Raw genomic sequence first — 24580 nt, 5'->3', positions numbered from 1 at the left:
GCTTCCCAAAGAGCTGGAATCAAGATGCTTTGGGGCCCAACTCGCCCTTTGGAAAGAAGCCTGCACGTTGTGCCTTTCAGCTCTAGGGCCATGTGACACACCCAGAGCAGAAGTTCTACTTCCGCCAGATCTGGCCTGCAAAGAAACTGCGTTTAACAGGCCTTTGGATGAGATGTTCCCGGTAGGCTGTAAGAGCACTGTGCTGAGCGAATTGTTTCTTAGCTGCTGAAAGAGCTGGATGCTGGACCTGAGGGACTTGTCTACCCTTGTGGAAACAAGGCAGGACTTTGTGCCTTGCAGCTCTAGCGCCATGTAGGACCCGGCAGAGCAGAAGTTCTACTTCAGCCAGAACAGGGCTGGGAAGAAACTGCGTTTCACAGGCCTTTGTAAGACTCGTTCCCTGTAGGCTGTAAAACACCAGTGCAGAGCAAGTTGTTTCTTAGCTGCCCAAAGAGGTGGAAGCCCCACGCTGTGGGGCCTGTCTGCCCTTGAGGAGTTAAGGCAGGACATTGAGCCTTGCAACTCTAGGCCGATGTAGGACACGGCATAGCAGCAGTTCTACCTCAGCGAGATAAGGCCTGCAAGGAAACTGTATTTCTCAGGCCTTTGCAAGAGATGTTCCCGGTTGGCTGTAAGAGAGGTCTGCAGAGCGAGTTGTTTCTTAGCTTCCCAAAGAGCTGGAAGCAAGATGCTTTGGGGCCCAACTCGCCCTTTGGAAAGAAGACTGCGGGTTGTGCCTCTCAGCTCCAGGGCAATTTAGCACACCCAGAGCAGAAGTTCTACTTCAGCCAGATCAGGCCTGCAAACAAACTGCGTTTCACAGGCCTTTGTAAGAGATGTTCCCGGTAGGCTGTAAGAGCACTGTGCAGAGCGAGTTGTTTCTTAGCTTCCCAAAGAGCTGGAAGCAAGATTCTTTGGGACCCCACACGCTTTTTGGAAAGGAGACTGCACGTTGTGCCTTTCAGCTCTAGGACAATGTAGCACACCCAGAGCAGAAGTTCTACTTCAGGCAAATCAGGCCTGCAAAGAAACTGCTATTCACAGGCCTTTGTAAGAGATGTTCCCGGTAGGCTGTAAGAGCACTGTGCAGAGCGAGTTGTTTCTTAGCTTCCCAAAGAGCTGGAAGCAAGATGCCGTGGGGCCAAACTCGCCCTTTGAAAGAAGCTTGCACCTTGTGCCTTTCAGCTCTAGGGCAATATGGCACACCCAGAGCAGAAGTTCTACTTCAGCCAGATCAGGCCTGCAAAGAAACTGCGTTTCACAGGCCTTTGGAAGAGATGTTCCCTGCAGGCTGTAAGAGCAGTGTGCAGAGCGAGTTGTTTCTTAGCTTCCCAAAGAGCTGGAAGCAAGATGCTCTGGGGCCCAACTCGCCCTTTGGAAAGAAGCCTGCGCGTTGTGCCTTTCAGCTCTAGGGCAATGTTGCACACCCAGAGCAGAAGTTCTACTTCAGCCAATGAGGCCTGCAAAGAAACTGCCTTCCACAGGCCTTTGTAAGACATGTTCCCGGTAGGCTGTTAGAGCACTGTGCAGAGCGAGTTGTTTCTTCGCTTCCCAAAGAGTTGGAAGCAAGATGCTTTGGGGCCCAACTCGCCCTTTGGAAAGAAGCCTGAACGTTGAGCCTTTCAGCTCTAGGGCCATGTGGCACACCCAGAGCAGAAGTTTTACTTCAGCCAGATCAGGCCTGCAAACAAACTGCGTTTCACAGGCCTTTGGAAGAGATGTTCCCGGTAGGCTGTAAGAGCACTGTGCAGAGCGAGTTGTTTCTTCGCTTCCCAAAGAGCTGGAAGCAAGATGCTGTGGGGCCCAACTCGCCCTTTGGAAAGAAGCCTGCACGTTGTGCCTTTCAGCTCTAGGGCAAAGTAGCACACCCAGAGCAGAAGTCCTACTTCAGCCAGATCAGGCCTGCAAAGAAACTGCGTTTCACAGGCCTTTGGAAGAGATGTTCCCGGTAGGCTGTAAGAGCACTGTGCAGAGCGAGTTGTTTCTTAGCTTCCCAAAGAGCTGGAAGCAAGATGCTCTGGGGCCCAACTCTCCCTTTGGATAGGACACTGCACGTTGTGCCTTTCAGCTCTAGGGCAATGTGGCACACCCAGAGCAGAAGTTCTACTTCAGCCATATCAGGCCTGCAAAGAAATTGCGTTTCACAGGCCTTTGTAAGAGATGTTCCCTGTAGGCTGTAAGAGCACTGGGCAGAGCGAATTGTTTCTCAGCTTCCCAAAGAGCTGGAATCAAGATGCTTTGGGGCCCAACTCGCCCTTTGGAAAGAAGCCTGCACGTTGTGCCTTTCAGCTCTAGGGCCATGTGACACACCCAGAGCAGAAGTTCTACTTCCGCCAGATCTGGCCTGCAAAGAAACTGCGTTTAACAGGCCTTTGGATGAGATGTTCCCGGTAGGCTGTAAGAGCACTGTGCTGAGCGAATTGTTTCTTAGCTGCTGAAAGAGCTGGATGCTGGACCTGAGGGACTTGTCTACCCTTGTGGAAACAAGGCAGGACTTTGTGCCTTGCAGCTCTAGCGCCATGTAGGACCCGGCAGAGCAGAAGTTCTACTTCAGCCAGAACAGGGCTGGGAAGAAACTGCGTTTCACAGGCCTTTGTAAGACTCGTTCCCTGTAGGCTGTAAAACACCAGTGCAGAGCAAGTTGTTTCTTAGCTGCCCAAAGAGGTGGAAGCCCCACGCTGTGGGGCCTGTCTGCCCTTGAGGAGTTAAGGCAGGACATTGAGCCTTGCAACTCTAGGCCGATGTAGGACACGGCATAGCAGCAGTTCTACCTCAGCGAGATAAGGCCTGCAAGGAAACTGTATTTCTCAGGCCTTTGCAAGAGATGTTCCCGGTTGGCTGTAAGAGAGGTCTGCAGAGCGAGTTGTTTCTTAGCTTCCCAAAGAGCTGGAAGCAAGATGCTTTGGGGCCCAACTCGCCCTTTGGAAAGAAGACTGCGGGTTGTGCCTCTCAGCTCCAGGGCAATTTAGCACACCCAGAGCAGAAGTTCTACTTCAGCCAGATCAGGCCTGCAAAGAAACTGCGTTTCACAGGCCTTTGTAAGAGATGTTCCCGGTAGGCTGTAAGAGCACTGTGCAGAGCGAGTTGTTTCTTAGCTTCCCAAAGAGCTGGAAGCAAGATTCTTTGGGACCCCACACGCTTTTTGGAAAGGAGACTGCACGTTGCGCCTTTCAGCTCTAGGACAATGTAGCACACCCAGAGCAGAAGTTCTACTTCAGGCAAATCAGGCCTGCAAAGAAACTGCGATTCACAGGCCTTTGTAAGAGATGTTCCCGGTAGGCTGTAAGAGCACTGTGCAGAGCGAGTTGTTTCTTAGCTTCCCAAAGAGCTGGAAGCAAGATGCCGTGGGGCCAAACTCGCCCTTTGGAAAGAAGCTTGCACCTTGTGCCTTTCAGCTCTAGGGCAATATGGCACACCCAGAGCAGAAGTTCTACTTCAGCCAGATCAGGCCTGCAAAGAAACTGCGTTTCACAGGCCTTTGGAAGAGATGTTCACTGTAGGCTGTAAGAGCAGTGTGCAGAGCGAGTTGTTTCTTAGCTTCCCAAAGAGCTGGAAGCAAGATGCTCTGGGGCCCAACTCGCCCTTTGGAAAGAAGCCTGCACGTTGTGCCTTTCAGCTCTAGGGCAATGTTGCACACCCAGAGCAGAAGTTCTACTTCAGCCAATGAGGCCTGCAAAGAAACTGCCTTCCACAGGCCTTTGTAAGACATGTTCCCGGTAGGCTCTTAGAGCACTGTGCAGAGCGAGTTGTTTCTTCGCTTCCCAAAGAGCTGGAAGCAAGATGCTTTGGGGCCCAACTCGCCCTTTGGAAAGAAGCCTGAACGTTGAGCCTTTCAGCTCTAGGGCCATGTGGCACACCCAGAGCAGAAGTTTTACTTCAGCCAGATCAGGCCTGCAAACAAACTGCGTTTCACAGGCCTTTGGAAGAGAAGTTCCCGGTAGGCTGTAAGAGCACTGTGCAGAGCGAGTTGTTTCTTCGCTTCCCAAAGAGCTGGAAGCAAGATGCTCTGGGGCCCAACTCGCCCTTTGGAAAGAAGCTTGCACCTTGTGCCTTTCAGCTCTAGGGCAATATGGCACACCCAGAGCAGAAGTTCTACTTCAGCCAGATCAGGCCTGCAAAGAAACTGCGTTTCACAGGCCTTTGGAAGAGATGTTTCCGGTAGGCTGTAAGAGCACTGGGCAGAGCGAGTTGTTTCTTAGCTTCCCAAAGAGCTGGAAGCAAGATTCTTTGGGGCCCAACTCGCTTTTTGGAAAGGAGACTGCACGTTGTGCCTTTCAGCTCTAGGACAATGTAGCACACCCAGAGCAGAAGTTCTACTTCAGGCAAATCCGGCCTGCAAAGAAACTGCGATTCACAGGCCTTTGGAAGAGATGTTCCCGGTAGGCTGTAAGAGCACTGTGCAGAGCGAGTTGTTTCTTAGCTTCCCAAAGAGCTGGAAGCAAGATGCTCTGGGGCCCAACTCGCCCTTTGGAAAGAAGCCTGCACGTTGTGCCTTTCAGCTCTAGGGCAAAGTAGCACGCCCAGAGCAGAAGTCCTACTTCAGCCAGATCAGGCCTGCAAAGAAACTGCGTTTCACAGGCCTTTGGAAGAGATGTTCCCGGTAGGCTGTAAGAGCACTGTGCAGAGCGAGTTGTTTCTTAGCTTCCCAAAGAGCTGGAAGCAAGATGCTCCGGGGCCCAACTCGCCCTTTGGAAAGAAGCTTGCACCTTGTGCCTTTCAGCTCTAGGGCAATGTGGCACACCCATTGCAGAGGTTCTAATTCAGGCAAATCAGGCCTGCAAAGAAACTGCGATTCACAGGCCTTTGGTAGAGATGTTCCCGGTAGGCTGTAAGAGCACTGTGCAGAGCGAGTTGTTTCTTAGCTTCCCAAAGGGCTGGAAGCAATATGCTCTGGGGCCCAACTCGCCCTTTGGAAAGAAGCCTGCACGTTGTGCCTTTCAGCTCTAGGGCAATGTGGCACACCCAGAGCAGAAGTTCTACTTCAGCCATATCAGACCTGCAAAGAAATTGCGTTTCACAGGCCTTTGTAAGAGATGTTCCCTGTAGGCTGTAAGAGCACTGGGCACAGCGAATTGTTTCTCAGCTTCCCAAAGAGCTGGAATCAAGATGCTTTGGGGCCCAACTCGCCCTTTGGAAAGAAGCCTGCACGTTGTGCCTTTCAGCTCTAGGGCCATGTGACACACCCAGAGCAGAAGTTCTACTTCCGCCAGATCAGGCCTGCAAAGAAACTGCGTTTAACAGGCCTTTGGATGAGATGTTCCCGGTAGGCTGTAAGAGCACTGTGCTGAGCCAATTGTTTCTTAGCTGCCGAAAGAGCTGGATGCTGGACCTGAGGGACTTGTCTACCCTTGTGGAAGCAAGGCAGGACTTTGTCGTTGCAGCTCTAGCGCCATGTAGGACCCGGCAGAGCAGAAGTTCTACTTCAGCCAGATCAGGGCTGGGAAGAAACTGCGTTTCACAGGCCTTTGTAAGACTCGTTCCCTGTAGGCTGTAAAACACCAGTGCAGAGCAAGTTGTTTCTTAGCTGCCCAAAGAGGTGGAAGCCCCACGCTGTGGGGCCTGTCGGCCCTTGAGGAGTTAAGGCAGGACATTGAGCCTTGCAACTCTAGGCCGATGTAGGACACGGCATAGCAGCAGTTCTACCTCAGCGAGATAAGGCCTGCAAGAAAACTGTATTTCTCAGGCCTTTGCAAGAGATGTTCCCGGTTGGCTGTAAGAGAGGTCTGCAGAGCGAGTTGTTTCTTAGCTTCCCAAAGAGCTGGAAGCAAGATGCTGTGGGGCCCAACTCGCCCTTTGGAAAGAAGCCTGCACGTTGTGCCTTTCAGCTCTAGGGCAAAGTAGCACACCCAGAGCAGAAGTCCTACTTCAGCCAGATCAGGCCTGCAAAGAAACTGCGTTTCACAGGCCTTTGGAAGAGATGTTCCCGGTAGGCTGTAAGAGCACTGTGCAGAGCGAGTTGTTTCTCAGCTTCCCAAAGAGCTGGAAGCAAGATGCTCTGGGGCCCAACTCTCCCTTTGGATAGGACACTGCACGTTGTGCCTTTCAGCTCTAGGGCAATGTGGCACACCCAGAGCAGAAGTTCTACTTCAGCCATATCAGGCCTGCTAAGAAATTGCGTTTCACAGGCCTTTGTAAGAGATGTTCCCTGTAGGCTGTAAGAGCACTGGGCAGAGCGAATTGTTTCTCAGCTTCCCAAAGAGCTGGAATCAAGATGCTTTGGGGCCCAACTCGCCCTTTGGAAAGAAGCCTGCACGTTGTGCCTTTCAGCTCTAGGGCCATGTGACACACCCAGAGCAGAAGTTCTACTTCCGCCAGATCTGGCCTGCAAAGAAACTGCGTTTAACAGGCCTTTGGATGAGATGTTCCCGGTAGGCTGTAAGAGCACTGTGCTGAGCGAATTGTTTCTTAGCTGCTGAAAGAGCTGGATGCTGGACCTGAGGGACTTGTCTACCCTTGTGGAAACAAGGCAGGACTTTGTGCCTTGCAGCTCTAGCGCCATGTAGGACCCGGCAGAGCAGAAGTTCTACTTCAGCCAGAACAGGGCTGGGAAGAAACTGCGTTTCACAGGCCTTTGTAAGACTCGTTCCCTGTAGGCTGTAAAACACCAGTGCAGAGCAAGTTGTTTCTTAGCTGCCCAAAGAGGTGGAAGCCCCACGCTGTGGGGCCTGTCTGCCCTTGAGGAGTTAAGGCAGGACATTGAGCCTTGCAACTCTAGGCCGATGTAGGACACGGCATAGCAGCAGTTCTACCTCAGCGAGATAAGGCCTGCAAGGAAACTGTATTTCTCAGGCCTTTGCAAGAGATGTTCCCGGTTGGCTGTAAGAGAGGTCTGCAGAGCGAGTTGTTTCTTAGCTTCCCAAAGAGCTGGAAGCAAGATGCTTTGGGGCCCAACTCGCCCTTTGGAAAGAAGACTGCGGGTTGTGCCTCTCAGCTCCAGGGCAATTTAGCACACCCAGAGCAGAAGTTCTACTTCAGCCAGATCAGGCCTGCAAACAAACTGCGTTTCACAGGCCTTTGTAAGAGATGTTCCCGGTAGGCTGTAAGAGCACTGTGCAGAGCGAGTTGTTTCTTAGCTTCCCAAAGAGCTGGAAGCAAGATTCTTTGGGACCCCACACGCTTTTTGGAAAGGAGACTGCACGTTGCGCCTTTCAGCTCTAGGACAATGTAGCACACCCAGAGCAGAAGTTCTACTTCAGGCAAATCAGGCCTGCAAAGAAACTGCGATTCACAGGCCTTTGTAAGAGATGTTCCCGGTAGGCTGTAAGAGCACTGTGCAGAGCGAGTTGTTTCTTAGCTTCCCAAAGAGCTGGAAGCAAGATGCCGTGGGGCCCAACTCGCCCTTTGGAAAGAAGCCTGCACGTTGTGCCTTTCAGCTCTAGGGCAAAGTAGCACGCCCAGAGCAGAAGTCCTACTTCAGCCAGATCAGGCCTGCAAAGAAACTGCGTTTCACAGGCCTTTGGAAGAGATGTTCCCGGTAGGCTGTAAGAGCACTGTGCAGAGCGAGTTGTTTCTTAGCTTCCCAAAGAGCTGGAAGCAAGATGCTCTGGGGCCCAACTCTCCCTTTGGATAGGACACTGCACGTTGTGCCTTTCAGCTCTAGGGCAATGTGGCACACCCAGAGCAGAAGTTCTACTTCAGCCAGATCAGGCCTGCAAAGAAATTGCGTTTCACAGGCCTTTGTAAGAGATGTTCCCTGTAGGCTGTAAGAGCACTGGGCAGAGCGAATTGTTTCTCAGCTTCCCAAAGAGCTGGAATCAAGATGCTTTGGGGCCCAACTCGCCCTTTGGAAAGAAGCCTGCACGTTGTGCCTTTCAGCTCTAGGGCCATGTGACACACCCAGAGCAGAAGTTCTACTTCCGCCAGATCTGGACTGCAAAGAAACTGCGTTTAACAGGCCTTTGGATGAGATGTTCCCGGTAGGCTGTAAGAGCACTGTGCTGAGCCAATTGTTTCTTAGCTGCCGAAAGAGCTGGATGCTGGACCTGAGGGACTTGTCTACCCTTGTGGAAACAAGGCAGGACTTTGTGCCTTGCAGCTCTAGTGCCTTGTAGGACCCGGCAGAGCAGAAGTTCTACTTCAGCCAGATCAGGGCTGGGAAGAAACTGCGTTTCACAGGCCTTTGTAAGACTCGTTCCCTGTAGGCTGTAAAACACCAGTGCAGAGCAAGTTGTTTCTTAGCTGCCCAAAGAGGTGGAAGCCCCACGCTGTGGGGCCTGTCGGCCCTTGAGGAGTTAAGGCAGGACATTGAGCCTTGCAACTCTAGGCCGATGTAGGACACGGCATAGCAGCAGTTCTACCTCAGCGAGATAAGGCCTGCAAGGAAACTGTATTTCTCAGGCCTTTGCAAGAGATGTTCCCGGTTGGCTGTAAGAGAGGTCTGCAGAGCGAGTTGTTTCTTAGCTTCCCAAAGAGCTGGAAGCAAGATGCTTTGGGGCCCAACTCGCCCTTTGGAAAGAAGACTGCGGGTTGTGCCTCTCAGCTCCAGGGCAATGTAGCACACCCAGAGCAAAGGTTCTACTTCAGCCAGATCAGGCCTGCAAACAAACTGCGTTTCACAGGCCTTTGTAAGAGATGTTCCCGGTAGGCTGTAAGAGCACTGTGCAGAGCGAGTTGTTTCTTAGCTTCCCAAAGAGCTGGAAGCAAGATTCTTTGGGGCCCAACACGCTTTTTGGAAAGGAGACTGCACGTTGTGCCTTTCAGCTCTAGGACAATGTAGCACACCCAGAGCAGAAGTTCTACTTCAGCCAGATCAGGCCTGCAAAGAAACTGCGTTTCACAGGCCTTTGGAAGAGATGTTCCCGGTAGGCTGTAAGAGCACTGTGCAGAGCGAGTTGTTTCTTAGCTTCCCAAAGAGCTGGAAGCAAGATGCTCCGGGGCCCAACTCGCCCTTTGGAAAGAAGCTTGCACCTTGTGCCTTTCAGCTCTAGGGCAATGTGGCACACCCATTGCAGAGGTTCTAATTCAGGCAAATCAGGCCTGCAAAGAAACTGCGATTCACAGGCCTTTGGTAGAGATGTTCCCGGTAGGCTGTAAGAGCACTGTGCAGAGCGAGTTGTTTCTTAGCTTCCCAAAGGGCTGGAAGCAATATGCTCTGGGGCCCAACTCGCCCTTTGGAAAGAAGCCTGCACGTTGTGCCTTTCAGCTCTAGGGCAATGTGGCACACCCAGAGCAGAAGTTCTACTTCAGCCATATCAGACCTGCAAAGAAATTGCGTTTCACAGGCCTTTGTAAGAGATGTTCCCTGTAGGCTGTAAGAGCACTGGGCACAGCGAATTGTTTCTCAGCTTCCCAAAGAGCTGGAATCAAGATGCTTTGGGGCCCAACTCGCCCTTTGGAAAGAAGCCTGCACGTTGTGCCTTTCAGCTCTAGGGCCATGTGACACACCCAGAGCAGAAGTTCTACTTCCGCCAGATCAGGCCTGCAAAGAAACTGCGTTTAACAGGCCTTTGGATGAGATGTTCCCGGTAGGCTGTAAGAGCACTGTGCTGAGCCAATTGTTTCTTAGCTGCCGAAAGAGCTGGATGCTGGACCTGAGGGACTTGTCTACCCTTGTGGAAGCAAGGCAGGACTTTGTGCTTTGCAGCTCTAGCGCCATGTAGGACCCGGCAGAGCAGAAGTTCTACTTCAGCCAGATCAGGGCTGGGAAGAAACTGCGTTTCACAGGCCTTTGTAAGACTCGTTCCCTGTAGGCTGTAAAACACCAGTGCAGAGCAAGTTGTTTCTTAGCTGCCCAAAGAGGTGGAAGCCCCACGCTGTGGGGCCTGTCGGCCCTTGAGGAGTTAAGGCAGGACATTGAGCCTTGCAACTCTAGGCCGATGTAGGACACGGCATAGCAGCAGTTCTACCTCAGCGAGATAAGGCCTGCAAGGAAACTGTATTTCTCAGGCCTTTGCAAGAGATGTTCCCGGTTGGCAGTAAGAGAGGTCTGCAGAGCGAGTTGTTTCTTAGCTTCCCAAAGAGCTGGAAGCAAGATGCTTTGGGGCCCAACTCGCCCTTTGGAAAGAAGACTGCGGGTTGTGCCTCTCAGCTCCAGGGCAATTTAGCACACCCAGAGCAGAAGTTCTACTTCAGCCAGATCAGGCCTGCAAACAAACTGCGTTTCACAGGCCTTTGGAAGAGATGTTCCCGGTAGGCTGTAAGAGCACTGTGCAGAGCGAGTTGTTTCTTAGCTTCCCAAAGAGCTGGAAGCAAGATTCTTTGGGGCCCCACACGCTTTTTGGAAAGGAGACTGCACGTTGTGCCTTTCAGCTCTAGGACAATGTAGCACACCCAGAGCAGAAGTTCTACTTCAGGCAAATCAGGCCTGCAAAGAAACTGCGATTCACAGGCCTTTGTAAGAGATGTTCCCGGTAGGCTGTAAGAGCACTGTGCAGAGCGAGTTTTTTCTTAGCTTCCCAAAGAGCTGGAAGCAAGATGCCGTGGGGCCAAACTCGCCCTTTGGAAAGAAGCTTGCACCTTGTGCCTTTCAGCTCTAGGGCAATATGGCACACCCAGAGCAGAAGTTCTACTTCAGCCAGATCAGGCCTGCAAAGAAACTGCGTTTCACAGGCCTTTGGAAGAGATGTTCCCTGTAGGCTGTAAGAGCAGTGTGCAGAGCGAGTTGTTTCTTAGCTTCCCAAAGAGCTGGAAGCAAGATGCTCTGGGGCCCAACTCGCCCTTTGGAAAGAAGCCTGCACGTTGTGCCTTTCAGCTCTAGGGCAATGTTGCACACCCAGAGCAGAAGTTCTACTTCAGCCAATGAGGCCTGCAAAGAAACTGCCTTCCACAGGCCTTTGTAAGACATGTTCCCGGTAGGCTGTTAGAGCACTGTGCAGAGCGAGTTGTTTCTTCGCTTCCCAAAGAGTTGGAAGCAAGATGCTTTGGGGCCCAACTCGCCCTTTGGAAAGAAGCCTGAACGTTGAGCCTTTCAGCTCTAGGGCCATGTGGCACACCCAGAGCAGAAGTTTTACTTCAGCCAGATCAGGCCTGCAAACAAACTGCGTTTCACAGGCCTTTGTAAGAGAAGTTCCCGGTAGGCTGTAAGAGCACTGTGCAGAGCGAGTTGTTTCTTCGATTCCCAAAGAGCTGGAAGCAAGATGCTCTGGGGCCCAACTCGCCCTTTGGAAAGAAGCTTGCACCTTGTGCCTTTCAGCTCTAGGGCAATATGGCACACCCAGAGCAGAAGTTCTACTTCAGCCAGATCAGGCCTGCAAAGAAACTGCGTTTCACAGGCCTTTGTAAGAGATGTTTCCGGTAGGCTGTAAGAGCACTGGGCAGAGCGAGTTGTTTCTTAGCTTCCCAAAGAGCTGGAAGCAAGATGCTCTGGGGCCCAACTCGCCCTTTGGAAAGGAGACTGCACGTTGTGCCTTTCAGCTCTAGGGCAAAGTAGCACACCCAGAGCAGAAGTCCTACTTCAGCCAGATCAGGCCTGCAAAGAAACTGCGTTTCACAGGCCTTTGGAAGAGATGTTCCCGGTAGGCTGTAAGAGCACTGTGCAGAGCGAGTTGTTTCTTAGCTTCCCAAAGAGCTGGAAGCAAGATGCTCTGGGGCCCAACTCTCCCTTTGGATAGGACACTGCACGTTGTGCCTTTCAGCTCTAGGGCAATGTGGCACACCCAGAGCAGAAGTTCTACTTCAGCCATATCAGGCCTGCAAAGAAATTGCGTTTCACAGGCCTTTGTAAGAGATGTTGCCTGTAGGCTGTAAGAGCACTGGGCAGAGCGAATTGTTTCTCAGCTTCCCAAAGAGCTGGAATCAAGATGCTTTGGGGCCCAACTCGCCCTTTGGAAAGAAGCCTGCACGTTGTGCCTTTCAGCTCTAGGGCAATGTGGCACACCCAGAGCAGAAGTTCTACTTCAGCCATATCAGACCTGCAAAGAAATTGCGTTTCACAGGCCTTTGTAAGAGATGTTCCCTGTAGGCTGTAAGAGCACTGGGCACAGCGAATTGTTTCTCAGCTTCCCAAAGAGCTGGAATCAAGATGCTTTGGGGCCCAACTCGCCCTTTGGAAAGAAGCCTGCACGTTGTGCCTTTCAGCTCTAGGGCCATGTGACACACCCAGAGCAGAAGTTCTACTTCCGCCAGATCAGGCCTGCAAAGAAACTGCGTTTAACAGGCCTTTGGATGAGATGTTCCCGGTAGGCTGTAAGAGCACTGTGCTGAGCCAATTGTTTCTTAGCTGCCGAAAGAGCTGGATGCTGGACCTGAGGGACTTGTCTACCCTTGTGGAAGCAAGGCAGGACTTTGTGCTTTGCAGCTCTAGCGCCATGTAGGACCCGGCAGAGCAGAAGTTCTACTTCAGCCAGATCAGGGCTGGGAAGAAACTGCGTTTCACAGGCCTTTGTAAGACTCGTTCCCTGTAGGCTGTAAAACACCAGTGCAGAGCAAGTTGTTTCTTAGCTGCCCAAAGAGGTGGAAGCCCCACGCTGTGGGGCCTGTCGGCCCTTGAGGAGTTAAGGCAGGACATTGAGCCTTGCAACTCTAGGCCGATGTAGGACACGGCATAGCAGCAGTTCTACCTCAGCGAGATAAGGCCTGCAAGTAAACTGTATTTCTCAGGCCTTTGCAAGAGATGTTCCCGGTTGGCTGTAAGAGAGGTCTGCAGAGCGAGTTGTTTCTTAGCTTCCCAAAGAGCTGGAAGCAAGATGCTGTGGGGCCCAACTCGCCCTTTGGAAAGAAGCCTGCACGTTGTGCCTTTCAGCTCTAGGGCAAAGTAGCACACCCAGAGCAGAAGTCCTACTTCAGCCAGATCAGGCCTGCAAAGAAACTGCGTTTCACAGGCCTTTGGAAGAGATGTTCCCGGTAGGCTGTAAGAGCACTGTGCAGAGCGAGTTGTTTCTTAGCTTCCCAAAGAGCTGGAAGCAAGATGCTCTGGGGCCCAACTCTCCCTTTGGATAGGACACTGCACGTTGTGCCTTTCAGCTCTAGGGCAATGTGGCACACCCAGAGCAGAAGTTCTACTTCAGCCATATCAGGCCTGCTAAGAAATTGCGTTTCACAGGCCTTTGTAAGAGATGTTCCCTGTAGGCTGTAAGAGCACTGGGCAGAGCGAATTGTTTCTCAGCTTCCCAAAGAGCTGGAATCAAGATGCTTTGGGGCCCAACTCGCCCTTTGGAAAGAAGCCTGCACGTTGTGCCTTTCAGCTCTAGGGCCATGTGACACACCCAGAGCAGAAGTTCTACTTCCGCCAGATCTGGCCTGCAAAGAAACTGCGTTTAACAGGCCTTTGGATGAGATGTTCCCGGTAGGCTGTAAGAGCACTGTGCTGAGCGAATTGTTTCTTAGCTGCTGAAAGAGCTGGATGCTGGACCTGAGGGACTTGTCTACCCTTGTGGAAACAAGGCAGGACTTTGTGCCTTGCAGCTCTAGCGCCATGTAGGACCCGGCAGAGCAGAAGTTCTACTTCAGCCAGAACAGGGCTGGGAAGAAACTGCGTTTCACAGGCCTTTGTAAGACTCGTTCCCTGTAGGCTGTAAAACACCAGTGCAGAGCAAGTTGTTTCTTAGCTGCCCAAAGAGGTGGAAGCCCCACGCTGTGGGGCCTGTCTGCCCTTGAGGAGTTAAGGCAGGACATTGAGCCTTGCAACTCTAGGCCGATGTAGGACACGGCATAGCAGCAGTTCTACCTCAGCGAGATAAGGCCTGCAAGGAAACTGTATTTCTCAGGCCTTTGCAAGAGATGTTCCCGGTTGGCTGTAAGAGAGGTCTGCAGAGCGAGTTGTTTCTTAGCTTCCCAAAGAGCTGGAAGCAAGATGCTTTGGGGCCCAACTCGCCCTTTGGAAAGAAGACTGCGGGTTGTGCCTCTCAGCTCCAGGGCAATTTAGCACACCCAGAGCAGAAGTTCTACTTCAGCCAGATCAGGCCTGCAAACAAACTGCGTTTCACAGGCCTTTGTAAGAGATGTTCCCGGTAGGCTGTAAGAGCACTGTGCAGAGCGAGTTGTTTCTTAGCTTCCCAAAGAGCTGGAAGCAAGATTCTTTGGGACCCCACACGCTTTTTGGAAAGGAGACTGCACGTTGTGCCTTTCAGCTCTAGGACAATGTAGCACACCCAGAGCAGAAGTTCTACTTCAGGCAAATCAGGCCTGCAAAGAAACTGCGATTCACAGGCCTTTGTAAGAGATGTTCCCGGTAGGCTGTAAGAGCACTGTGCAGAGCGAGTTGTTTCTTAGCTTCCCAAAGAGCTGGAAGCAAGATGCCGTGGGGCCAAACTCGCCCTTTGGAAAGAAGCTTGCACCTTGTGCCTTTCAGCTCTAGGGCAATATGGCACACCCAGAGCAGAAGTTCTACTTCAGCCAGATCAGGCCTGCAAAGAAACTGCGTTTCACAGGCCTTTGGAAGAGATGTTCCCTGCAGGCTGTAAGAGCAGTGTGCAGAGCGAGTTGTTTCTTAGCTTCCCAAAGAGCTGGAAGCAAGATGCTCTGGGGCCCAACTCGCCCTTTGGAAAGAAGCCTGCGCGTTGTGCCTTTCAGCTCTAGGGCAATGTTGCACACCCAGAGCAGAAGTTCTACTTCAGCCAATGAGGCCTGCAAAGAAACTGCCTTCCACAGGCCTTTGTAAGACATGTTCCCGGTAGGCTGTTAGAGCACTGTGCAGAGCGAGTTGTTTCTTCGCTTCCCAAAGAGTTGGAAGCAAGATGCTTTGGGGCCCAACTCGCCCTTTGGAAAGAAGCCTGAACGTTGAGCCTTTCAGCTCTAGGGCCATGTGGCACACCCAGAGCAGAAGTTTTACTTCAGCCAGATCAGGCCTGCAAACAAACTGCGTTTCACAGGCCTTTGGAAGAGATGTTCCCGGTAGGCTGTAAGAGCACTGTGCAGAGCGAGTTGTTTCTTCGCTTCCCAAAGAGCTGGAAGCAAGATGCTGTGGGGCCCAACTCGCCCTTTGGAAAGAAGCCTGCACGTTGTGCCTTTCAGCTCTAGGGCAAAGTAGCACACCCAGAGCAGAAGTCCTACTTCAGCCAGATCAGGCCTGCAAAGAAACTGCGTTTCACAGGCCTTTGGAAGAGATGTTCCCGGTAGGCTGTAAGAGCACTGTGCAGAGCGAGTTGTTTCTTAGCTTCCCAAAGAGCTGGAAGCAAGATGCTCTGGGGCCCAACTCTCCCTTTGGATAGGACACTGCACGTTGTGCCTTTCAGCTCTAGGGCAATGTGGCACACCCAGAGCAGAAGTTCTACTTCAGCCATATCAGGCCTGCAAAGAAATTGCGTTTCACAGGCCTTTGTAAGAGATGTTCCCTGTAGGCTGTAAGAGCACTGGGCAGAGCGAATTGTTTCTCAGCTTCCCAAAGAGCTGGAATCAAGATGCTTTGGGGCCCAACTCGCCCTTTGGAAAGAAGCCTGCACGTTGTGCCTTTCAGCTCTAGGGCCATGTGACACACCCAGAGCAGAAGTTCTACTTCCGCCAGATCTGGCCTGCAAAGAAACTGCGTTTAACAGGCCTTTGGATGAGATGTTCCCGGTAGGCTGTAAGAGCACTGTGCTGAGCGAATTGTTTCTTAGCTGCTGAAAGAGCTGGATGCTGGACCTGAGGGACTTGTCTACCCTTGTGGAAACAAGGCAGGACTTTGTGCCTTGCAGCTCTAGCGCCATGTAGGACCCGGCAGAGCAGAAGTTCTACTTCAGCCAGAACAGGGCTGGGAAGAAACTGCGTTTCACAGGCCTTTGTAAGACTCGTTCCCTGTAGGCTGTAAAACACCAGTGCAGAGCAAGTTGTTTCTTAGCTGCCCAAAGAGGTGGAAGCCCCACGCTGTGGGGCCTGTCTGCCCTTGAGGAGTTAAGGCAGGACATTGAGCCTTGCAACTCTAGGCCGATGTAGGACACGGCATAGCAGCAGTTCTACCTCAGCGAGATAAGGCCTGCAAGGAAACTGTATTTCTCAGGCCTTTGCAAGAGATGTTCCCGGTTGGCTGTAAGAGAGGTCTGCAGAGCGAGTTGTTTCTTAGCTTCCCAAAGAGCTGGAAGCAAGATGCTTTGGGGCCCAACTCGCCCTTTGGAAAGAAGACTGCGGGTTGTGCCTCTCAGCTCCAGGGCAATTTAGCACACCCAGAGCAGAAGTTCTACTTCAGCCAGATCAGGCCTGCAAACAAACTGCGTTTCACAGGCCTTTGTAAGAGATGTTCCCGGTAGGCTGTAAGAGCACTGTGCAGAGCGAGTTGTTTCTTAGCTTCCCAAAGAGCTGGAAGCAAGATTCTTTGGGACCCCACACGCTTTTTGGAAAGGAGACTGCACGTTGCGCCTTTCAGCTCTAGGACAATGTAGCACACCCAGAGCAGAAGTTCTACTTCAGGCAAATCAGGCCTGCAAAGAAACTGCGATTCACAGGCCTTTGTAAGAGATGTTCCCGGTAGGCTGTAAGAGCACTGTGCAGAGCGAGTTGTTTCTTAGCTTCCCAAAGAGCTGGAAGCAAGATGCCGTGGGGCCAAACTCGCCCTTTGGAAAGAAGCTTGCACCTTGTGCCTTTCAGCTCTAGGGCAATATGGCACACCCAGAGCAGAAGTTCTACTTCAGCCAGATCAGGCCTGCAAAGAAACTGCGTTTCACAGGCCTTTGGAAGAGATGTTCCCTGTAGGCTGTAAGAGCAGTGTGCAGAGCGAGTTGTTTCTTAGCTTCCCAAAGAGCTGGAAGCAAGATGCTCTGGGGCCCAACTCGCCCTTTGGAAAGAAGCCTGCACGTTGTGCCTTTCAGCTCTAGGGCAATGTTGCACACCCAGAGCAGAAGTTCTACTTCAGCCAATGAGGCCTGCAAAGAAACTGCCTTCCACAGGCCTTTGTAAGACATGTTCCCGGTAGGCTGTTAGAGCACTGTGCAGAGCGAGTTGTTTCTTAGCTTCCCAAAGAGCTGGAAGCAAGATGCTCCGGGGCCCAACTCGCCCTTTGGAAAGAAGCTTGCACCTTGTGCCTTTCAGCTCTAGGGCAATGTGGCACACCCATTGCAGAGGTTCTAATTCAGGCAAATCAGGCCTGCAAAGAAACTGCGATTCACAGGCCTTTGGTAGAGATGTTCCCGGTAGGCTGTAAGAGCACTGTGCAGAGCGAGTTGTTTCTTAGCTTCCCAAAGGGCTGGAAGCAATATGCTCTGGGGCCCAACTCGCCCTTTGGAAAGAAGCCTGCACGTTGTGCCTTTCAGCTCTAGGGCAATGTGGCACACCCAGAGCAGAAGTTCTACTTCAGCCATATCAGACCTGCAAAGAAATTGCGTTTCACAGGCCTTTGTAAGAGATGTTCCCTGTAGGCTGTAAGAGCACTGGGCACAGCGAATTGTTTCTCAGCTTCCCAAAGAGCTGGAATCAAGATGCTTTGGGGCCCAACTCGCCCTTTGGAAAGAAGCCTGCACGTTGTGCCTTTCAGCTCTAGGGCCATGTGACACACCCAGAGCAGAAGTTCTACTTCCGCCAGATCAGGCCTGCAAAGAAACTGCGTTTAACAGGCCTTTGGATGAGATGTTCCCGGTAGGCTGTAAGAGCACTGTGCTGAGCCAATTGTTTCTTAGCTGCCGAAAGAGCTGGATGCTGGACCTGAGGGACTTGTCTACCCTTGTGGAAGCAAGGCAGGACTTTGTGCTTTGCAGCTCTAGCGCCATGTAGGACCCGGCAGAGCAGAAGTTCTACTTCAGCCAGATCAGGGCTGGGAAGAAACTGCGTTTCACAGGCCTTTGTAAGACTCGTTCCCTGTAGGCTGTAAAACACCAGTGCAGAGCAAGTTGTTTCTTAGCTGCCCAAAGAGGTGGAAGCCCCACGCTGTGGGGCCTGTCGGCCCTTGAGGAGTTAAGGCAGGACATTGAGCCTTGCAACTCTAGGCCGATGTAGGACACGGCATAGCAGCAGTTCTACCTCAGCGAGATAAGGCCTGCAAGTAAACTGTATTTCTCAGGCCTTTGCAAGAGATGTTCCCGGTTGGCTGTAAGAGAGGTCTGCAGAGCGAGTTGTTTCTTAGCTTCCCAAAGAGCTGGAAGCAAGATGCTTTGGGGCCCAACTCGCCCTTTGGAAAGAAGACTGCGGGTTGTGCCTCTCAGCTCCAGGGCAATTTAGCACACCCAGAGCAGAAGTTCTACTTCAGCCAGATCAGGCCTGCAAACAAACTGCGTTTCACAGGCCTTTGTAAGAGATGTTCCCGGTAGGCTGTAAGAGCACTGTGCAGAGCGAGTTGTTTCTTAGCTTCCCAAAGAGCTGGAAGCAAGATTCTTTGGGACCCCACACGCTTTTTGGAAAGGAGACTGCACGTTGTGCCTTTCAGCTCTAGGACAATGTAGCACACCCAGAGCAGAAGTTCTACTTCAGGCAAATCAGGCCTGCAAAGAAACTGCGATTCACAGGCCTTTGTAAGAGATGTTCCCGGTAGGCTGTAAGAGCACTGTGCAGAGCGAGTTGTTTCTTAGCTTCCCAAAGAGCTGGAAGCAAGATGCTCTGGGGCCCAACTCGCCCTTTGGAAAGAAGCCTGCACGTTGTGCCTTTCAGCTCTAGGGCAAAGTAGCACGCCCAGAGCAGAAGTCCTACTTCAGCCAGATCAGGCCTGCAAAGAAACTGCGTTTCACAGGCCTTTGGAAGAGATGTTCCCGGTAGGCTGTAAGAGCACTGTGCAGAGCGAGTTGTTTCTTAGCTTCCCAAAGAGCTGGAAGCAAGATGCTCTGGGGCCCAACTCTCCCTTTGGATAGGACACTGCACGTTGTGTCTTTCAGCTCTAGGGCAATGTGGCACACCCAGAGCAGAAGTTCTACTTCAGCCAGATCAGGCCTGCAAAGAAATTGCGTTTCACAGGCCTTTGTAAGAGATGTTCCCTGTAGGCTGTAAGAGCACTGGGCAGAGCGAATTGTTTCTCAGCTTCCCAAAGAGCTGGAATCAAGATGCTTTGGGGCCCAACTCGCCCTTTGGAAAGAAGCCTGCACGTTGTGCCTTTCAGCTCTAGGGCCATGTGACACACCCAGAGCAGAAGTTCTACTTCCGCCAGATCTGGACTGCAAAGAAACTGCGTTTAACAGGCCTTTGGATGAGATGTTCCCGGTAGGCTGTAAGAGCACTGTGCTGAGCCAATTGTTTCTTAGCTGCCGAAAGAGCTGGATGCTGGACCTGAGGGACTTGTCTACCCTTGTGGAAACAAGGCAGGACTTTGTGCCTTGCAGCTCTAGTGCCTTGTAGGACCCGGCAGAGCAGAAGTTCTACTTCAGCCAGATCAGGGCTGGGAAGAAACTGCGTTTCACAGGCCTTTGTAAGACTCGTTCCCTGTAGGCTGTAAAACACCAGTGCAGAGCAAGTTGTTTCTTAGCTGCCCAAAGAGGTGGAAGCCCCACGCTGTGGGGCCTGTCGGCCCTTGAGGAGTTAAGGCAGGACATTGAGCCTTGCAACTCTAGGCCGATGTAGGACACGGCATAGCAGCAGTTCTACCTCAGCGAGATAAGGCCTGCAAGGAAACTGTATTTCTCAGGCCTTTGCAAGAGATGTTCCCGGTTGGCTGTAAGAGAGGTCTGCAGAGCGAGTTGTTTCTTAGCTTCCCAAAGAGCTGGAAGCAAGATGCTTTGGGGCCCAACTCGCCCTTTGGAAAGAAGACTGCGGGTTGTGCCTCTCAGCTCCAGGGCAATGTAGCACACCCAGAGCAAAGGTTCTACTTCAGCCAGATCAGGCCTGCAAACAAACTGCGTTTCACAGGCCTTTGTAAGAGATGTTCCCGGTAGGCTGTAAGAGCACTGTGCAGAGCGAGTTGTTTCTTAGCTTCCCAAAGAGCTGGAAGCAAGATTCTTTGGGGCCCAACACGCTTTTTGGAAAGGAGACTGCACGTTGTGCCTTTCAGCTCTAGGACAATGTAGCACACCCAGAGCAGAAGTTCTACTTCAGCCAGATCAGGCCTGCAAAGAAACTGCGTTTCACAGGCCTTTGGAAGAGATGTTCCCGGTAGGCTGTAAGAGCACTGTGCAGAGCGAGTTGTTTCTTAGCTTCCCAAAGAGCTGGAAGCAAGATGCTCCGGGGCCCAACTCGCCCTTTGGAAAGAAGCTTGCACCTTGTGCCTTTCAGCTCTAGGGCAATGTGGCACACCCATTGCAGAGGTTCTAATTCAGGCAAATCAGGCCTGCAAAGAAACTGCGATTCACAGGCCTTTGGTAGAGATGTTCCCGGTAGGCTGTAAGAGCACTGTGCAGAGCGAGTTGTTTCTTAGCTTCCCAAAGGGCTGGAAGCAATATGCTCTGGGGCCCAACTCGCCCTTTGGAAAGAAGCCTGCACGTTGTGCCTTTCAGCTCTAGGGCAATGTGGCACACCCAGAGCAGAAGTTCTACTTCAGCCATATCAGACCTGCAAAGAAATTGCGTTTCACAGGCCTTTGTAAGAGATGTTCCCTGTAGGCTGTAAGAGCACTGGGCACAGCGAATTGTTTCTCAGCTTCCCAAAGAGCTGGAATCAAGATGCTTTGGGGCCCTACTCGCCCTTTGGAAAGAAGCCTGCACGTTGTGCCTTTCAGCTCTAGGGCCATGTGACACACCCAGAGCAGAAGTTCTACTTCCGCCAGATCAGGCCTGCAAAGAAACTGCGTTTAACAGGCCTTTGGATGAGATGTTCCCGGTAGGCTGTAAGAGCACTGTGCTGAGCCAATTGTTTCTTAGCTGCCGAAAGAGCTGGATGCTGGACCTGAGGGACTTGTCTACCCTTGTGGAAGCAAGGCAGGACTTTGTGCTTTGCAGCTCTAGCGCCATGTAGGACCCGGCAGAGCAGAAGTTCTACTTCAGCCAGATCAGGGCTGGGAAGAAACTGCGTTTCACAGGCCTTTGTAAGACTCGTTCCCTGTAGGCTGTAAAACACCAGTGCAGAGCAAGTTGTTTCTTAGCTGCCCAAAGAGGTGGAAGCCCCACGCTGTGGGGCCTGTCGGCCCTTGAGGAGTTAAGGCAGGACATTGAGCCTTGCAACTCTAGGCCGATGTAGGACACGGCATAGCAGCAGTTCTACCTCAGCGAGATAAGGCCTGCAAGGAAACTGTATTTCTCAGGCCTTTGCAAGAGATGTTCCCGGTTGGCAGTAAGAGAGGTCTGCAGAGCGAGAGGTTTCTTAGCTTCCCAAAGAGCTGGAAGCAAGATGCTTTGGGGCCCAACTCGCCCTTTGGAAAGAAGACTGCGGGTTGTGCCTCTCAGCTCCAGGGCAATTTAGCACACCCAGAGCAGAAGTTCTACTTCAGCCAGATCAGGCCTGCAAACAAACTGCGTTTCACAGGCCTTTGGAAGAGATGTTCCCGGTAGGCTGTAAGAGCACTGTGCAGAGCGAGTTGTTTCTTAGCTTCCCAAAGAGCTGGAAGCAAGATTCTTTGGGGCCCCACACGCTTTTTGGAAAGGAGACTGCACGTTGTGCCTTTCAGCTCTAGGACAATGTAGCACACCCAGAGCAGAAGTTCTACTTCAGGCAAATCAGGCCTGCAAAGAAACTGCGATTCACAGGCCTTTGTAAGAGATGTTCCCGGTAGGCTGTAAGAGCACTGTGCAGAGCGAGTTTTTTCTTAGCTTCCCAAAGAGCTGGAAGCAAGATGCCGTGGGGCCAAACTCGCCCTTTGGAAAGAAGCTTGCACCTTGTGCCTTTCAGCTCTAGGGCAATATGGCACACCCAGAGCAGAAGTTCTACTTCAGCCAGATCAGGCCTGCAAAGAAACTGCGTTTCACAGGCCTTTGGAAGAGATGTTCCCTGTAGGCTGTAAGAGCAGTGTGCAGAGCGAGTTGTTTCTTAGCTTCCCAAAGAGCTGGAAGCAAGATGCTCTGGGGCCCAACTCGCCCTTTGGAAAGAAGCCTGCACGTTGTGCCTTTCAGCTCTAGGGCAATGTTGCACACCCAGAGAAGAAGTTCTACTTCAGCCAATGAGGCCTGCAAAGAAACTGCCTTCCACAGGCCTTTGTAAGACATGTTCCCGGTAGGCTGTTAGAGCACTGTGCAGAGCGAGTTGTTTCTTCGCTTCCCAAAGAGTTGGAAGCAAGATGCTTTGGGGCCCAACTCGCCCTTTGGAAAGAAGCCTGAACGTTGAGCCTTTCAGCTCTAGGGCCATGTGGCACACCCAGAGCAGAAGTTTTACTTCAGCCAGATCAGGCCTGCAAACAAACTGCGTTTCACAGGCCTTTGTAAGAGAAGTTCCCGGTAGGCTGTAAGAGCACTGTGCAGAGCGAGTTGTTTCTTCGCTTCCCAAAGAGCTGGAAGCAAGATGCTCTGGGGCCCAACTCGCTCTTTGGAAAGAAGCTTGCACCTTGTGCCTTTCAGCTCTAGGGCAATATGGCACACCCAGAGCAGAAGTTCTACTTCAGCCAGATCAGGCCTGCAAAGAAACTGCGTTTCACAGGCCTTTGTAAGAGATGTTTCCGGTAGGCTGTAAGAGCACTGGGCAGAGCGAGTTGTTTCTTAGCTTCCCAAAGAGCTGGAAGCAAGATTCTTTGGGGCCCAACTCGCTTTTTGGAAAGGAGACTGCACGTTGTGCCTTTCAGCTCTAGGACAATGTAGCACACCCAGAGCAGAAGTTCTACTTCAGGCAAATCCGGCCTGCAAAGAAACTGCGATTCACAGGCCTTTGGAAGAGATGTTCCCGGTAGGCTGTAAGAGCACTGTGCAGAGCGAGTTGTTTCTTAGCTTCCCAAAGAGCTGGAAGCAAGATGCTCTGGGGCCCAACTCGCCCTTTGGAAAGAAGCCTGCACGTTGTGCCTTTCAGCTCTAGGGCAAAGTAGCACACCCAGAGCAGAAGTCCTACTTCAGCCAGATCAGGCCTGCAAAGAAACTGCGTTTCACAGGCCTTTGGAAGAGATGTTCTCGGTAGGCTGTAAGAGCACTGTGCAGAGCGAGTTGTTTCTTAGCTTCCCAAAGAGCTGGAAGCAAGATGCTCTGGGGCCCAACTCTCCCTTTGGATAGGACACTGCACGTTGTGCCTTTCAGCTCTAGGGCAATGTGGCACACCCAGAGCAGAAGTTCTACTTCAGCCAGATCAGGCCTGCAAAGAAATTGCGTTTCACAGGCCTTTGTAAGAGATGTTCCCTGTAGGCTGTAAGAGCACTGGGCAGAGCGAATTGTTTCTCAGCTTCCCAAAGAGCTGGAATCAAGATGCTTTGGGGCCCAACTCGCCCTTTGGAAAGAAGCCTGCACGTTGTGCCTTTCAGCTCTAGGGCCATGTGACACACCCAGAGCAGAAGTTCTACTTCCGCCAGATCTGGCCTGCAAAGAAACTGCGTTTAACAGGCCTTTGGATGAGATGTTCCCGGTAGGCTGTAAGAGCACTGTGCTGAGCCAATTGTTTCTTAGCTGCCGAAAGAGCTGGATGCTGGACCTGAGGGACTTGTCTACCCTTGTGGAAACAAGGCAGGACTTTGTGCCTTGCAGCTCTAGCGCCATGTAGGACCCGGCAGAGCAGAAGTTCTACTTCAGCCAGATCAGGCCTGCAAAGAAACTGCGTTTCACAGGCCTTTGTAAGACTCGTTCCCTGTAGGCTGTAAAACACCAGTGCAGAGCAAGTTGTTTCTTAGCTGCCCAAAGAGGTGGAAGCCCCACGCTGTGGGGCCTGTCTGCCCTTGAGGAGTTAAGGCAGGACATTGAGCCTTGCAACTCTAGGCCGATGTAGGACACGGCATAGCAGCAGTTCTACCTCAGCGAGATAAGGCCTGCAAGGAAACTGTATTTCTCAGGCCTTTGCAAGAGATGTTCCCGGTTGGCTGTAAGAGAGGTCTGCAGAGCGAGTTGTTTCTTAGCGTCCCAAAGAGCTGGAAGCAAGATGCTTTGGGGCCCAACTCGCCCTTTGGAAAGAAGACTGCGGGTTGTGCCTCTCAGCTCCAGGGCAATGTAGCACACCCAGAGCAGAAGTTCTACTTCAGCCAGATCAGGCCTGCAAACAAACTGCGTTTCACAGGCCTTTGTAAGAGATGTTCCCGGTAGGCTGTAAGAGCACTGTGCAGAGCGAGTTGTTTCTTAGCTTCCCAAAGAGCTGGAAGCAAGATTCTTTGGGACCCCACACGCTTTTTGGAAAGGAGACTGCACGTTGTGCCTTTCAGCTCTAGGACAATGTAGCACACCCAGAGCAGAAGTTCTACATCAGGCATATCAGGCCTGCAAAGAAACTGCGATTCACAGGCCTTTGTAAGAGATGTTCCCACTAGGCTGTAAGAGCACTGTGCAGAGCGCGTTGTTTCTTAGCTTCCCAAAGAGCTGGAAGCAAGATGCTGTGGGGCCCAACTCGCCCTTTGGAAAGAAGCCTGCACGTTGTGCCTTTCAGCTCTAGGGCAAAGTAGCACACCCAGAGCAGAAGTCCTACTTCAGCCAGATCAGGCCTGCAAAGAAACTGCGTTTCACAGGCCTTTGGAAGAGATGTTCCCACTAGGCTGTAAGAGCACTGTGCAGAGCGAGTTGTTTCTTAGCTTCCCAAAGAGCTGGAAGCAAGATGCTGTGGGGCCCAACTCGCCCTTTGGAAAGAAGCCTGCACGTTGTGCCTTTCAGCTCTAGGGCAAAGTAGCACACCCAGAGCAGAAGTCCTACTTCAGCCAGATCAGGCCTGCAAAGAAACTGCGTTTCACAGGCCTTTGGAAGAGATGTTCCCACTAGGCTGTAAGAGCACTGTGCAGAGCGAGTTGTTTCTTAGCTTCCCAAAGAGCTGGAAGCAAGATGCTGTGGGGCCCAACTCG

Source organism: Equus caballus, chromosome 26, assembly GCF_041296265.1.
Source record: "Equus caballus isolate H_3958 breed thoroughbred chromosome 26, TB-T2T, whole genome shotgun sequence".
NCBI lineage: Eukaryota > Metazoa > Chordata > Mammalia > Perissodactyla > Equidae > Equus > Equus caballus.
Note: the sequence above shows the minus strand (reverse complement) of the source record.